The sequence below is a fragment of the Rhinolophus sinicus genome, chromosome 1 (genome assembly GCF_057876585.1).
Source record: "Rhinolophus sinicus isolate RSI-liver-muscle chromosome 1, RSI-T2T, whole genome shotgun sequence".
In the NCBI taxonomy this organism is placed as follows: Eukaryota; Metazoa; Chordata; class Mammalia; order Chiroptera; family Rhinolophidae; genus Rhinolophus; species Rhinolophus sinicus.
In genome coordinates, this window is record NC_142501.1 from 27,698,461 (window position 1) to 27,711,749 (window position 13,289).

Consider the following 13,289-nt stretch of genomic DNA (forward strand, 5'->3'; position numbering starts at 1 on the left):
TGTCACTACTGACGGATAAATAGTGGCCTGTTGTTATTGAGGAAGCCAAATAGAAGCTGATATTTGGATTAAGAGGGGAACTATATTTTGAAACTAATAGACATACCCACTACCTAGCAATGAAATGAATGTTGAAGCACATGGCAGATCCCAGCCCTCCAGACACTCGAGGAGCAGTCCCGCTAGTGCCAGGAACTTCAGGCCATTGCTAAACCAGAGAGGTACTTTGCATTTAAGAGCCTGTGTCTCCCTAGGAGGCGTTGGCTTATTTCAGTTTGACCTATCTCTAGATTTTCCTGTTGGACAAAATTTATCCTTGGATGGAACATTACAAACAATGTTTGACCAGCCCTCTGATTTTATAAATCCATGAAGTTTAAGTAAATTAGAGAAATTCACAGGCAAAGGCAGTCCGGATATTTCAATGTGCTCTGATGAGGAGGACATGATGAGCTTTCCTGAACATAAGAATTTCTCAGAGTCCCATGTTTCCTGCTAGCCAAGCTTTAAAACGTCTTGGAACCCTCAGGCCATTGTGAGCCAAATCTAGGACTAAAAGCGGTTTAGGAAATGGCGTTTCACTAACTTGGGCCGCGTGTCCCATCTAAGATCGACTGACACCCTGTTACTTCTTTCTGGGAACCAAGTTTGAATGTTGTGTCAAATAAGCCCATTCTTCCCTTGGAAGCTGGTGTGACAACAGTATCAGAGATGATTGAGTCCTTAGCTTTCACCATATATTTTGATAGAAAGAGCTTGTATCTATCTGTAGGGTGAGTATACACCTAGGTTTGCCAAAGATGGTCTTGATTTATTCCTATTATCCTGATTGTTTTATTTATGGTTCTTTATTTCACTGTAACAAGTTTCCCCAAGGACAAAAACATGGTCACTCTTATACTTGCCGTGTTTCCCTGAAAATGAGACCTAGCCGGACAATCATCTCTAATGCATCTTTTGGAGCAAAAAGTAATGTAAGACCCGGTATTATATATTATATTTATTATATAGACCAGGTCTTACAGTAAAATAAGACCAGGTCTTATATTAATTTTTGCTCCAAAAGAGCTGATCGTCCGGCTAGGTCTTATTTTCGGGGAAACACGGTAATATAAAACGGAAGCTTATTCCCAACATCAAGAGAGAGACAATGCCCATGCCATCTAGATGCAGTGTGCCTCAGTATGGCTCTTACCCTGTGTGGGCAGATGCTAGGAAAGAATGCCACTGTTGAATGGCAGTGTTTTCCCATTTATTTCCCCCAGTGCAGAATTGTTTTGTTCCTATAAAGTATTATGTATTTTAAAAAGTTTATAGACTGCATTTGAAATCAGTGGTTAGGATTGCAAAAGAACAAAACAACTGGGGGTTAACTAACGAACAGTGGTAACTAGGCAGACAGGTGCACTTCCAGACAGGCACAACTCTAGGGGGCACCATGCCATTGCACAGTGTGAACAGCTCCCCAGAGCAGTATGGTGCCTAGGGCTCTGGCTGTTGCAGTGCATCTTGGATCAATATTGCCAGTTGCTGTGGCAATGTTACATTTAGTAAGCACATAATTCCCCATTGTGTTTGTGTCATTAACCCCCAAATATATAATAGGCCTGGTATAATTTTGAGGTTTTGTATGTAGGCTGGGGCATCCTGTACATTGCCCATGGATACAGGACCAAGTCAGCTATCACAATGATCAAATTCAGTCATTTCTGGAAAACAAACTAGTTGACAAATTGGTTTCAGCCAGTTTTTATATGAAACTTGTAATCAGCTATTTCTGAGGTTTTTTTTTTATATGTATTTTTAATTGGAGAGATTTGAACATACTCCAAGCATTCATTTTCAGTTTTTTTTTGTCCATTTGTTTTGTTTTTGCTACATGGAACCACCAATTATTTTCAGAAATTGGCCCATTTTGTTCTTGAGTGGCTCTGAGTTCAGTTGTCACTTCAATACAGCCCTGAGGGCTCTTGCCTGCTGTCCAACTCCCCACCCATTCTTGTATTTACCTAGCTATTACAGTGCTAGGTCTGCAATTTGGTCATCTCAGCCTGTGGCATATTATCCTGTGGATGACTCAGGGCTGCAGAGCTTGTTTTTCTCAGCTATTTTGATCCATCTTCCAAAAAAACAAAAAAAATATGCATTGGAGTTTCTGTATCAAAACCTGTGAGAGGTTGGTAATGTCAGCCTAATTGTCCTTTTGGATCATAGGACCATTTGAAAAAAACGTGTTTTTTTTCCTCTTATTCTTGCAGTTATGGATGGGCACTTTGGTACTTTGTAAATCCATACAACCAGATTATTTTCAAAGTTGGAAATAACAGGAAGTAGTCAAATGATATTTCAGCATGCCATTGTGCAGGTGTGCATATATTTAACAGTGACTAACAAAACAAAAGACTTAGGTCGTTCTCCTGGTGTGTATTCAACATTGTGGACCATCTGTCTTTACAGTTCTACTTTTAACACGGCAGTGTATTTATTTAAGATCTCTGATTAGAGAGGTGTTCAGCACTTAAACTTACATAAAGTATCTTGAGCTCTTGGGAAGGGGGTTGAAACACATTTTTACACTTGGCTCAGCGTTCTCACATCGTTCAACAAAAGCATGATTGCTTATTGGTGGGTATTCAAAGACTGAAAGTAACAATAAGCCATATTTTCGATGCTAGCATTGGCTAACTGCCTACCCCCTTCAGTCTTGGCTCAGCTGTCATGTCAGGCCTACACTGAACACCTTCTGCAGTATTTCGACCATCTCCCCCGCTCACCGCTCTCCCACTCATCCCTACCTTTCTCTGCTTTTGTCCTTTTTGCTTACCACTGATCACCTAACATTTTAAGTTTAGTCTTCTCTCAGTAGATTTGTAAACTCCACAAAGGCAGAAACTTTGGTCACTGATTTATACAAACCAGTTAGAACAGTGCCTGACATATACCGTGTTTCCCTGAAAATAAGACCTAGCCAGACAATCAGCTCTAATGTGTCTTTTGGAGCAAAAATTAATGTAAGACCCAATATTATATTACATTACATTATTATATTTATTATATTTATTATATTATATACTATTATTGTATTATACCCGGTCTTATATAAGAGCCGGTCTTATAGTAAAATAAGACCGGGTTTTATATTAATTTTTGCTCCAAAAGACACATTAGAGCTGATTGTCTGGCTAGGTCTTATTTTCAGAGAAATAGTAGTTGATGCTCAAGAAACAGTGTAAGAGTAGTAGCTGATAATGTTGACAATTTCATTCAAGGACTAGGTAGTTCAAGTAAGAACTAAATTTTCCATGAAAGCACAAGTTTAAAAGGGCCATTCAAAGAATTTTTGGGAAGCTTACTAGAGAGAAGATCTGGAGGCAGGAAATAGGGTTCGAATCCCAGCTCTGCTACTTCAGTAGCTCTGTCACATGAGCCAATTTATTTTTTGTATAAATGAAATTCTGAGTTCCCTTCCTGTAATGTGTAATTACATCATAGATTGAAGGGAACATTAAATAAATCCTTTGCAAACCACTAACTTACTGCCTACTAGGAATAAGTTTGATTCAATAATTTAGGCTAGTTGACAGGAATGATCTAGGTTTTCATTTTTTCATTCATTGGTAACACTAGTACTTTTCAATGGCAAATGCAGGATATGGCACAAGTCAGGGAATATGAAGCGGAATATGTTAGCTGGATGTCTCTAAAGACAGCTTGCAGACGTGATGGGAAAAACAGCTGAGACGGCTCTTTTCCTTTCGGCTAAACTCTCCTTGAAGATTGATTTTCCTGATGACGGTAGCTGCCATTTATCTTCAAAGATGATACTGCTGGTCTCCTTTACTACACCAGCAGGTAAAACCTAGACGTGGGGCAGAGTAGCTAGAACATTTTTTTCAGCCCTACCAGGGTGGAATCAATATTAATTTTTAAAAATATATTTTGCTAAATAATTGTTAAATGTCCAGACAACTATTAATCATGCTCTACGCATATTAACAAATAAAGCTCCCCTCCATTTATATCACTCAAAGCAGAATGAACTGTGTAGAACTGCTTTCCGAGGAGGAAACCCTGGGCTCTGGTGTCTGCAGCCAGAAGCACTGTCCCCTTCCTGAGTGCAGCCCAGTGCTGGGGAGTCACTAGTGCTGGGTGGCAAGTTAGGTATCTTCTTTTTTTGCCTCCTTTTACTCAACTTCCTATCCCCAGTGGCAGATCCCTCAAGGGCCCACACTTCTTAAATACCCACAAATAAGCAAGAAGGTGAATTAAAGGGAAAAGGGCAGGAAAGAACAAATCTTTACTGACCAATTATTATGTATAAATCACTGTTCTTGATACTTAACGTTCTCTCACTGAATTTTGGAAAGTAAAGTCTAGGGTGAATATTTTAATTCAATTGACTTCTAATTAGGAGGAAGAAAGGTCAGTTTTTCTAAGGTGAAATTGCTAATGTTGAGCTATCTATAGCTAGATTCAAGCCCAGATCTCATTGCAAACTGCATGGTTATAGCCGTTGGGGCCTTCAGGGATTCCACGTGAAGTTTTGATCAGATTAAAGACTACAACTGTAAAGGATTTCAGTTTCTCTTTGTGATGTTCCCCTGTCCTATACCTGAGTTGTTTCTGCTTGCATTTACAAGTACACCAGGTAACTTTACACCTCAGGGCTTCTCCTTAACATTGCTTTATCTGAAACGCCCTCCCCTGTCCTACCTGCCTGCTCTCCAGGAGTAGCACCTGTGTGAGGATTAGGTACAAGGACAAATAACTGTAAAACGGAAATAACTGGCTTCAACTAGATAATGGATTCCGTTCTCATGTAAACAAGTTCAGGTTTGGTGTAATGGCTCTGCTTTCTGAGGCCCACGCTACTGCTACCCTCTGTCCCACATCAGCTGGGTAATCCTCATCCTTAAAGCCAAAGACAACATCTGTTCCCTGTAATCAGATGGAGGAAGAGATCCACAAGAGGACAGCATATGAGCCAGCTCGCTCTTAAGGAAGGTTCCCTTAGGCACTCAAGACAGTTCCATTTATTTTGACTGGCTAGAACTTAGTAACCTGGTTGCAAATGGAGTTGGAGAATTTAGTCTTTATTCTAGGTGGCCACCTAACCAGCTCAAAACTTGATTACTGTGGAAGAAGAGCATTAAAGGATACTCTTCTGTGAACCAGCTTCTAATAACTCCATCAACACTCTCGGAACTTTGGCACATAATTCTCCGTGCAGGTACTGTATCCTATCTCTCTCTATACCTCTCTTATAAAAGCCATACATGCCACTGTTATTTTTTTGTATTGTTTATATTGTTTTAAACACATCTAACTTCCCAAATTGTGTATTAGGTCCCTCAAGAGTTGGACCCCCCTTAATTGTCTTAATGTATCCCTGGTAGCCAGCCAGTGACTAGGAGCTAATGACTGTTACATGAAGGAATGAAGAAATAAGCATATGGATGCTTGTACTAAAAAATGAGATTTACCTATTAACTCTCAGAGTATGTCCAAATGTGCTCTTTAGCTTAATCTTCTGGTATTAACTGCTTAACCAAGGAACTAGGAATACCTTTATCTTATTAATGACATAATTCTCAGTAAGTTGTATTGGAGACATACTATAAAATGAATCTGAAATATAGTGGTATTTTGATGCAATTATAAATTAATGAATGTGTTCAATGTACTAATTACATAGTAATATAACACTATTAACATTCTTAAATCCACAGCGTCAATTTTATTACTAGAATGAGAAGAGACTGAGTTATTTTAATCAGTATAAGGCTGATTGCCCAGCTCTCTTTTTCCACCTTGGCCAAAAAAGTCACAATGGCCCCAAGAGGGGTGGGTGTAAAGTAAAATTAGTAGTTTGAATCTCTATCTTGATCCAATCTTTTGCTTCTAAAAGAGTCTGAGATAGAGGTTAAGTGATTTGCGTAATATTCCCAGTTTTAATAATTTTCAACCTTTTTTGGAAAGTTAATGATTGATATATTTATACTTTGTGAACATATTTGTATAAGTTTTCTTTAAAATGCAATTATATTTCTACTTAAAAAAAAACCCTACCACAGGGACTGGCACAAATAATTAAAGACTATGGTGGTAAATGGAATCTTAAGAGTTTGAAAGAACCTTAAAGGTGTACATCACCTTAAGAGTTGAGTCTTGAGAGATGCAGCTAAGATGGCTTGTTTCCTGAACCCATTTTCCTCTTTTTCCATAGTAATAGATTTTGTACCCCGATACTTGGCCATCCAAAAAAACACTAGATTTTCCTGTTCTACTTGCAACTCTGTATCAATATGCCATTACTTAACCTCTATGAATTTCAATTTCCTCATTGGTAAGTTAGAAATAATAATGCCTGCTGCCTCAGAATTGCATCATTTTGTACATAATCACCCTAGAGTGTGTTAATCCTAAAGTACTGTGACTTCTCATTTAGAAATGTATCTCCTTCATTGTCTTGAGTTCCTTAAGACCTGGATTATATTTAATTCATATTTGTATCCTAATGCCCAGTTCTCAGTACAGTTTTGTTGAATCTAAAACAATTGTGCAGTATGATGTAGCAATAAAGACTAAAGCAGACTGGGCATTTTTCATATCTTGCATAGTAAATACAAATCTCAAAATTCTCTAGCTAGCAGGTGCGGTGCCCTTGGAAGCCAAATTAAACCTTCAAAGTCAACTAGAACAGAGCGTAACTTGATAAGTGGCTCCCTCATTGGTTCCTGCTTGCTTCTCTATCCACCTTCAGCTAATGTCACTGCCCTTTGCTCTCTATGCTGTAGCTTTGTGGTTCTCTTGGTTTCTCGAATTCACCAAGATTTTTATAAACTCAAGACTTTCTAAAGATTTAGCTAGAATATTTGTCCCTCTGTATTAGCCAGGGTTCTCTAAAGAAAGAAAACCAATCAGATTATATAAAGAGATATACTCGTATAAAATATTTTTTTGTACAATTTAAGTACCTACTCCAATCCTGCTTCTTCATAACTTGTCCCTCAGACAAACAAAAATGAACAGTCAAAATACTAACCATGTTCTAACTTCAGGTTTTACTCGTGTTTTCTACTTGAAACAAAACATTAGAAATGCAATGATTTATTTGCAAAGACACCCAATAGGAGGAAAAAGAAAGCAGTAGCGTTTGCAGTACTGCAGGCTTTGTGTTGATCTGCAGTTCCACCTGGAACGCTGGAGAAGATACCACTTGGCTTTATTTGGTGAGACACATCTGCAAGCATTTACCCCAGGGACCTGCCACACAGTTGCAGTCCTCATGGACACAGATGTTGCACGTTCCTGCAGGCAGTGCTGGCTTGCCTAGTGCTCAGGTGCCTTATAGGCTGCAGCACGACGACATAGGGCTAAGAGGACAGTAGGGAAGGCCTGGCTTTTTTCCTTTTCTTTTTTAAACCACCTTAAGATAGTTGTAGGATTCTCCTCAGCATGGCTCATCTGAAAACTAAAGACTGTTCTCTGTAACTGTTGGTTAGTCAAGCCCATCCTTCAAGGCGAAAGACTGAAACAGCATGGTTCCTTCCTAAAGATGTGTGTTAGGAGGATGAAAAATTTTAAGAACAAGGAGAAGCTACATCAAAAGGCCATCAAGGAGAATGAGGGGGTTGAGGAGACCAGTGGTTCTCAAATTTAAGAGTCAAATCATCTGTGGATGGTTAAAGTACTTTAATGGACCCCAATCCCAGATTTTCTGATTCCGCAGTTCTAGAATGTGGCTAGAATTTGCATTTCTAAGAAGTTCCCTGGTGATGCTGATGGTAGGACCACACTTTGTGACCCAAGGACCACACTTTGAAAATCACTGTAATAAAAAAATATGTAAGAACATTCCCTATCTAAAACACATCACCTCACCCTCAGTGAATTAGCAAGTTGAAATATGATGAAGCAATGTTTCCCTGTGATGCACGAAACCAACTGCATCAGACTTGTCTGGCTTGCTTGTAAAACAGGAGAGATTTCTACTCACCACTCCAGACCTTCTAATGTGAATTTCTAGGGATAAACATAGAAAACTGCATTTTAAACAAGGTTTTATTTATGCAGATGAATCTTGAGAACCACTAGGTAAAGTGTTAAACTTGGCAAAGAATGAGAGAAATCCACAATTGTTATAAAAATAAGTCTGCAATACAGTATATACAGTATATCTAGACCTAAAAAGGAATGAAGACGAGGAGAATTTGGGATATTTGGATTTTTTTTTTTTTTTTTTTTTTTGATATTTTTTGTGGAGCACATTTGTGGTGCCCTATTCAAGGAAAATTTTAAAAATGGTCTTTTGGATTTATTTTCATTTGATAATTTTAACATTTTTAATTAAATTTATTGGGGTGACATTGGTAGTAAAATTATATAGTTTTCAAGTGTACAATTCTATAATACATCATCTATACATTGTATTGTGTTCATCAACCAGAGTCAGTTTTCCTTCCATCACCATATATTTGACCCTCTTTACCCTCTTCTATCATCCCCACTCCTTACCCTCTGGTAACCACTAAACTGTTGTCTGTTTCTATGATTTTTTGTTTGTTTTTCTTGTTCATTTGTTGCTTTCAGTTTTATATCCCACATATGAGTGAAATCATGTTTTTCAACTGATAATCATTTTTTAAAAACTTGGATAAGTTTGTGTGTTATTGGTGTGTTATAATCTGCATATGACTGCTGCAATGTAGGGGATTTTGTTTATTCTTGAACAAAATAACCTGGGTCTTTATAACTCGTCACTTAAAGTCACCATCCATCCTACTGAAGAGGGTTAAGATATGTGGTGTTTCTAATACTGGGTGTACATTAGTATCAATGGCAATCTTGAAAAAAAAAACACACAGATTCCATGGCCCCACTTCAGCATTGTTCCTGGAAAGGAGGTGTGGGCGGGTCCGGGTTAGCTTTACTTTTTACAAACCCCTCAAATGATCTTACAGTTGAGTTATGAAACTCAACTGGATACTTTTGGTTTAACAAACTCATTGGTAGCAGTTCTGGATGTAGAGCTTCTCCCCTGAATTTGCTTCATTTTCCCACTAAGTAACAGACCTAAAATAGTTCTTGCCAGATCTACGATTCTTTCTCCGTCACTTCTTGCGGTACTTCGGCTCTAAGAAGATTCCAGTCAGTGAATTAGATTTCTGCTACCGGTAGTAGAAGTTATCGCACATCTTTAAAAAGATTAGCCGCCTGCCTTCTGCCCACAATAACTTTGATGCCAATTGGATCTAACTTTGATGCTATTTTGATGAACTAACTTTCAAGGCAGCCTCCAAATCCCGACTCTTCCCTCCCACTCCGTCACAGGTAGGTTTTTGAAACAATTATGTTCATTTCGCTGATGGCCACCAGGTGGCGGGCCAGATCCGTTTAATAACAGTTCATCTTTGGTTGCAACTATCATTTTCCCAAGAGTGTGTTACCTTTTGTAAACACAGACCACATAATATGAGATATCATCTTATTCACTCACTGATTGTCAAGTATTTTTATCTTCTAAAGGAGGGAGATGAATTACACATTTTCAATTTTCCCCCCTTTGATGTCTGTTTCAGAATCTACGAAAAATATTAGCACTCTTACGATATCCTACACACATGGAAGTACTTCTGTTCAAAAATTAACAGTGATGCATATCCAAGAAAGGAAATAAACATATTTAAAAGAAAATATTATAAATAAATGTTTCCTCATTTGTTTTGTTTGAGTTACCTAAAAGGTAAATGAATAAATACATACATATGTATATACAGGAGGGGGAGACCTAAGAAAGATATATAAGAAAGAAAAAACAAAATGCTTTTTGTTTTATCTCAGTTTTTACACAGCATTTGCCTCTGTAAAAAGTGAAGTTTTGTTGATAGATTATCACTGCAATCCAAAAAGTAAGTATCAGTTACAAATCCCTTTATGTCCTCAGAATTGACTTTGTTCTCACTGCCTCCATCTATAGTGTTACAAATTAATGGAGAACTTGCTCCTGGGAAGGTGGGTAGAGGGGGATGAGGCAAGGAAAAAGAAAAGGACATGAACACTTTTTGAGCATCTTTTCTCAAATGTGCTCTACTCCTTGTTTGTTTAGGAGATTAAGTTTTCAAATAAGGATAAAAAAACTAGAACTACATTTTGGTATTGCTTTCAAAAAGAAAAAATAAACAATACAAAATAAGAATAAAATATACACCTAAGTAATGTTGTTTGTAATGGTCAGACCTACTAAAGAGATTACATGTATATGGTAGTTTTCTGCTTACATGTATCATAAGTCGGTTGCCCTTTCTCTAATCTTGAACCACACTGGTCCTATATCTGTTTCTGGAACTACACTAAGCAATTTCCTGTTTGGGGGCTATGCATATGCTGGCATGTTCTGCTGAATTGCTCCTCCCTTAGCTCTGTATGTCCAGCTCATTCTTACACTTTGTCTTAGCTCAAATATTACAATCTCTGATCACCCAGTTAGAGATTGTAGGGTCCCTCCACTATTGCTCTGAATCCCAAACCGTTTTTTGTTTCATTTATAACACAAATTTGAACCTGTATTTTTTACTTGCCTTTTAGGTTTTGTAATTTCTCTTAAGAAAAATATGAAACCAGAGACCGTGTCTATTTTTCATTCATTCAATAATTGTGTCACTTGAATATTTAAGTTGTGCCTGCTATGTGTCAGGTACTATGCTATTAAGCACACAATAAATATTTGTTAAATTTGTTAAATTATCTCTTTAGAGGAATCCCCTCTCTTTGAAAATTTTCTACATATAAATCGGGAGGCAAATAGTTAAGAGTTCATACTCTTGAATTTATCCTAAGTAGATAATTTCATTTGAATTTCAGAAATAAATTTGATCATCAGCCTATTAAGTAAATGTATATATATATATATATATATATATATATATATATATATATATATATATGTATAATGTTAAAGAACATTTACTGACCTAATGATTTATATATGCGGACCACATATCACAGAACCAGAAGCATCCTAGCATAGAAACAAAATAATCTAGCACACAGTATTAGTTTAACAAAGTGATGTGTTGAAATTTGGTGAGATGAGACAAAGCCAGCCCACTTGAGGTCACATTAGGGGAGTTTCTAACTTTAATATCTGATTATGGTGACCTTTCCGTAACATTCTAGTTTCGTGGATCTGATCTGACAAGGTATAACAATGAGTGGGTTGAAGACTGCACTTGTGGTCTCGGTCTGAGATTTTTTTCAGTTCATCCACTTACTTAGGCCTTCAAAACTTTGTGAGTCTTGAGCACTCATGTAATTATTACTAAGTTGTTTAAGAAGTTCAGGAATTCTAGAAGGCCTGACTAGGGGAATTAGCCATTACCAAAGTTTCTCCAGTTATCTTATTCTTATTTTTGCTGCAACTAGGCAATTAACCGTTTAGCATAATTTAACAAGAAGGATCCCAAGATAATGATTCAGTATCATGACTAGAGTAAGCTTCTACTGGGCCGATGAACAAGCATAGGGAAGGGAATAAAAGTCAGATAATGTTTTGAAAGTAAGAACATCTATTATATAGCAGGCAGGTTTGGTACTAAAACATGCACCTATATAACTTATCTCTAGGAGTATGAGTCCTAAGAAGCCCAGGTACTACTATGAAGAGGACAGAAGAATTGCTTTTTATGTCCAGGCAATAGGCTCTACACACATGACCTCCTGTCTGAGGCTGGTATCAATTCAGCTGCACCATTTCTTGTCTATTTGTTAGTGTGATCTTGGGTTCTGATGTTGGTATTTGACCTACCATCTCCCTTCTCTTCTAAAATTACTGTAGTACAGTTTCTGTAATAAAACTTTTTTTTTAATTAAAATTTATTGGGGTGACAATGGTTAGTAAAGTTACATAGGTTTCAAGTGTAGAATTCTGTAATACATCATCTATATATCACATTGTGTGTTCACCATCCAGAGTCAGTTCTCCTTCCATCACTGTATATTTGACCCCATTTATGCTCTTCTACCATCTTCCTCCCCCTTTACCCACTGGTGACCACTAAACTATTGTCTGTATCTATGAGTTTTTGTTTGTTCATTTGTTTGTCTTGTTCCTTTGTTGCTTTCAGTTTTATATCCCACATATCAGTGAAGTCATATGGTTCTTGACTTTTTCTGTCTGACTTATTTCACTTAGCATAATAATCTCAAGATCCATCTGTGTTGTCGTAAATGGCACTATTTCATCTTTTCTTATGGAAGAGTAGTATTCCATTGTGTATACCACATCTTCTTTATCCAATCATCTGTCAAAGGACACTTTGGTTATTTCTATGTTTTGGCTACCATAAATAAAGCTTCAATGAACATCGGAACACATATATCTTTATTGATAAATGTTTTCAGATTTTTGGGATATATACCCAAGAGAGGGATTGCTGGGTCATATGATAATTCTATTCTTAATTTTTTGAGGAACCTCCACACTGCCTTCCATTGCGGCTGCACCAATCTGCATTCCCACCAACAGTGTATGAGGGTTCCTTTTTCTCCACAGCCTCTCCTGCACTTCTTATTATTTGTCTTGTTGATGATAGCCAGTCTAACTGGGGTGAGGTGATATCTCATTGTGGTTTTCATTTGCATTTCTCTGATGATTAGTGAGGTTGAGCAATTAAAGACCTAAATATAAGATCTGAAACAATAAACTGCATAGAAGAAAACATAGGTACTAAACTTATGGACCTTGGGTTCAAAGAGCATTTTATGAATTTGACCTCAAAGGCAAGGGAAGTGAAAACTGAAATAAATGAATGGGACTATGTCAAACTCAAAAGCTTCTGCACAGCAAAATAAACCATCGACAAAATAAAGAGGCAACCAACCGAATGGGAGAAGATTTTTGTAAACAACACCTCCAATCAGGGGCTAATATCCAAAATATATAAGGAACTCATACAACTCAACAACAACAAAAACAAACAATCCAATTAAAAAATGGGCAGAAGGCGTCAATGGACATTTCTCTAAAGGACATACAGATGACCAATAAAACTTTTAATGTTGTCAATTTCAAGTGAATTAATTTCCTCCTGCTAAAATTATGAAACCATATAGTCAGGTAAGTATCATACTGTATGTGTTTCTTATGCATCATCTGTCCATCCTATAAAATGACCATGGAGGGTTCTGGGATTTAACATCGAGTGTGTACACGCAATTAGACACCCTGATCCCAGGCTCTGACATAGTAGTTACACAGAGTGAGAGAGGAGTGTTTTAAGTATTGAAGG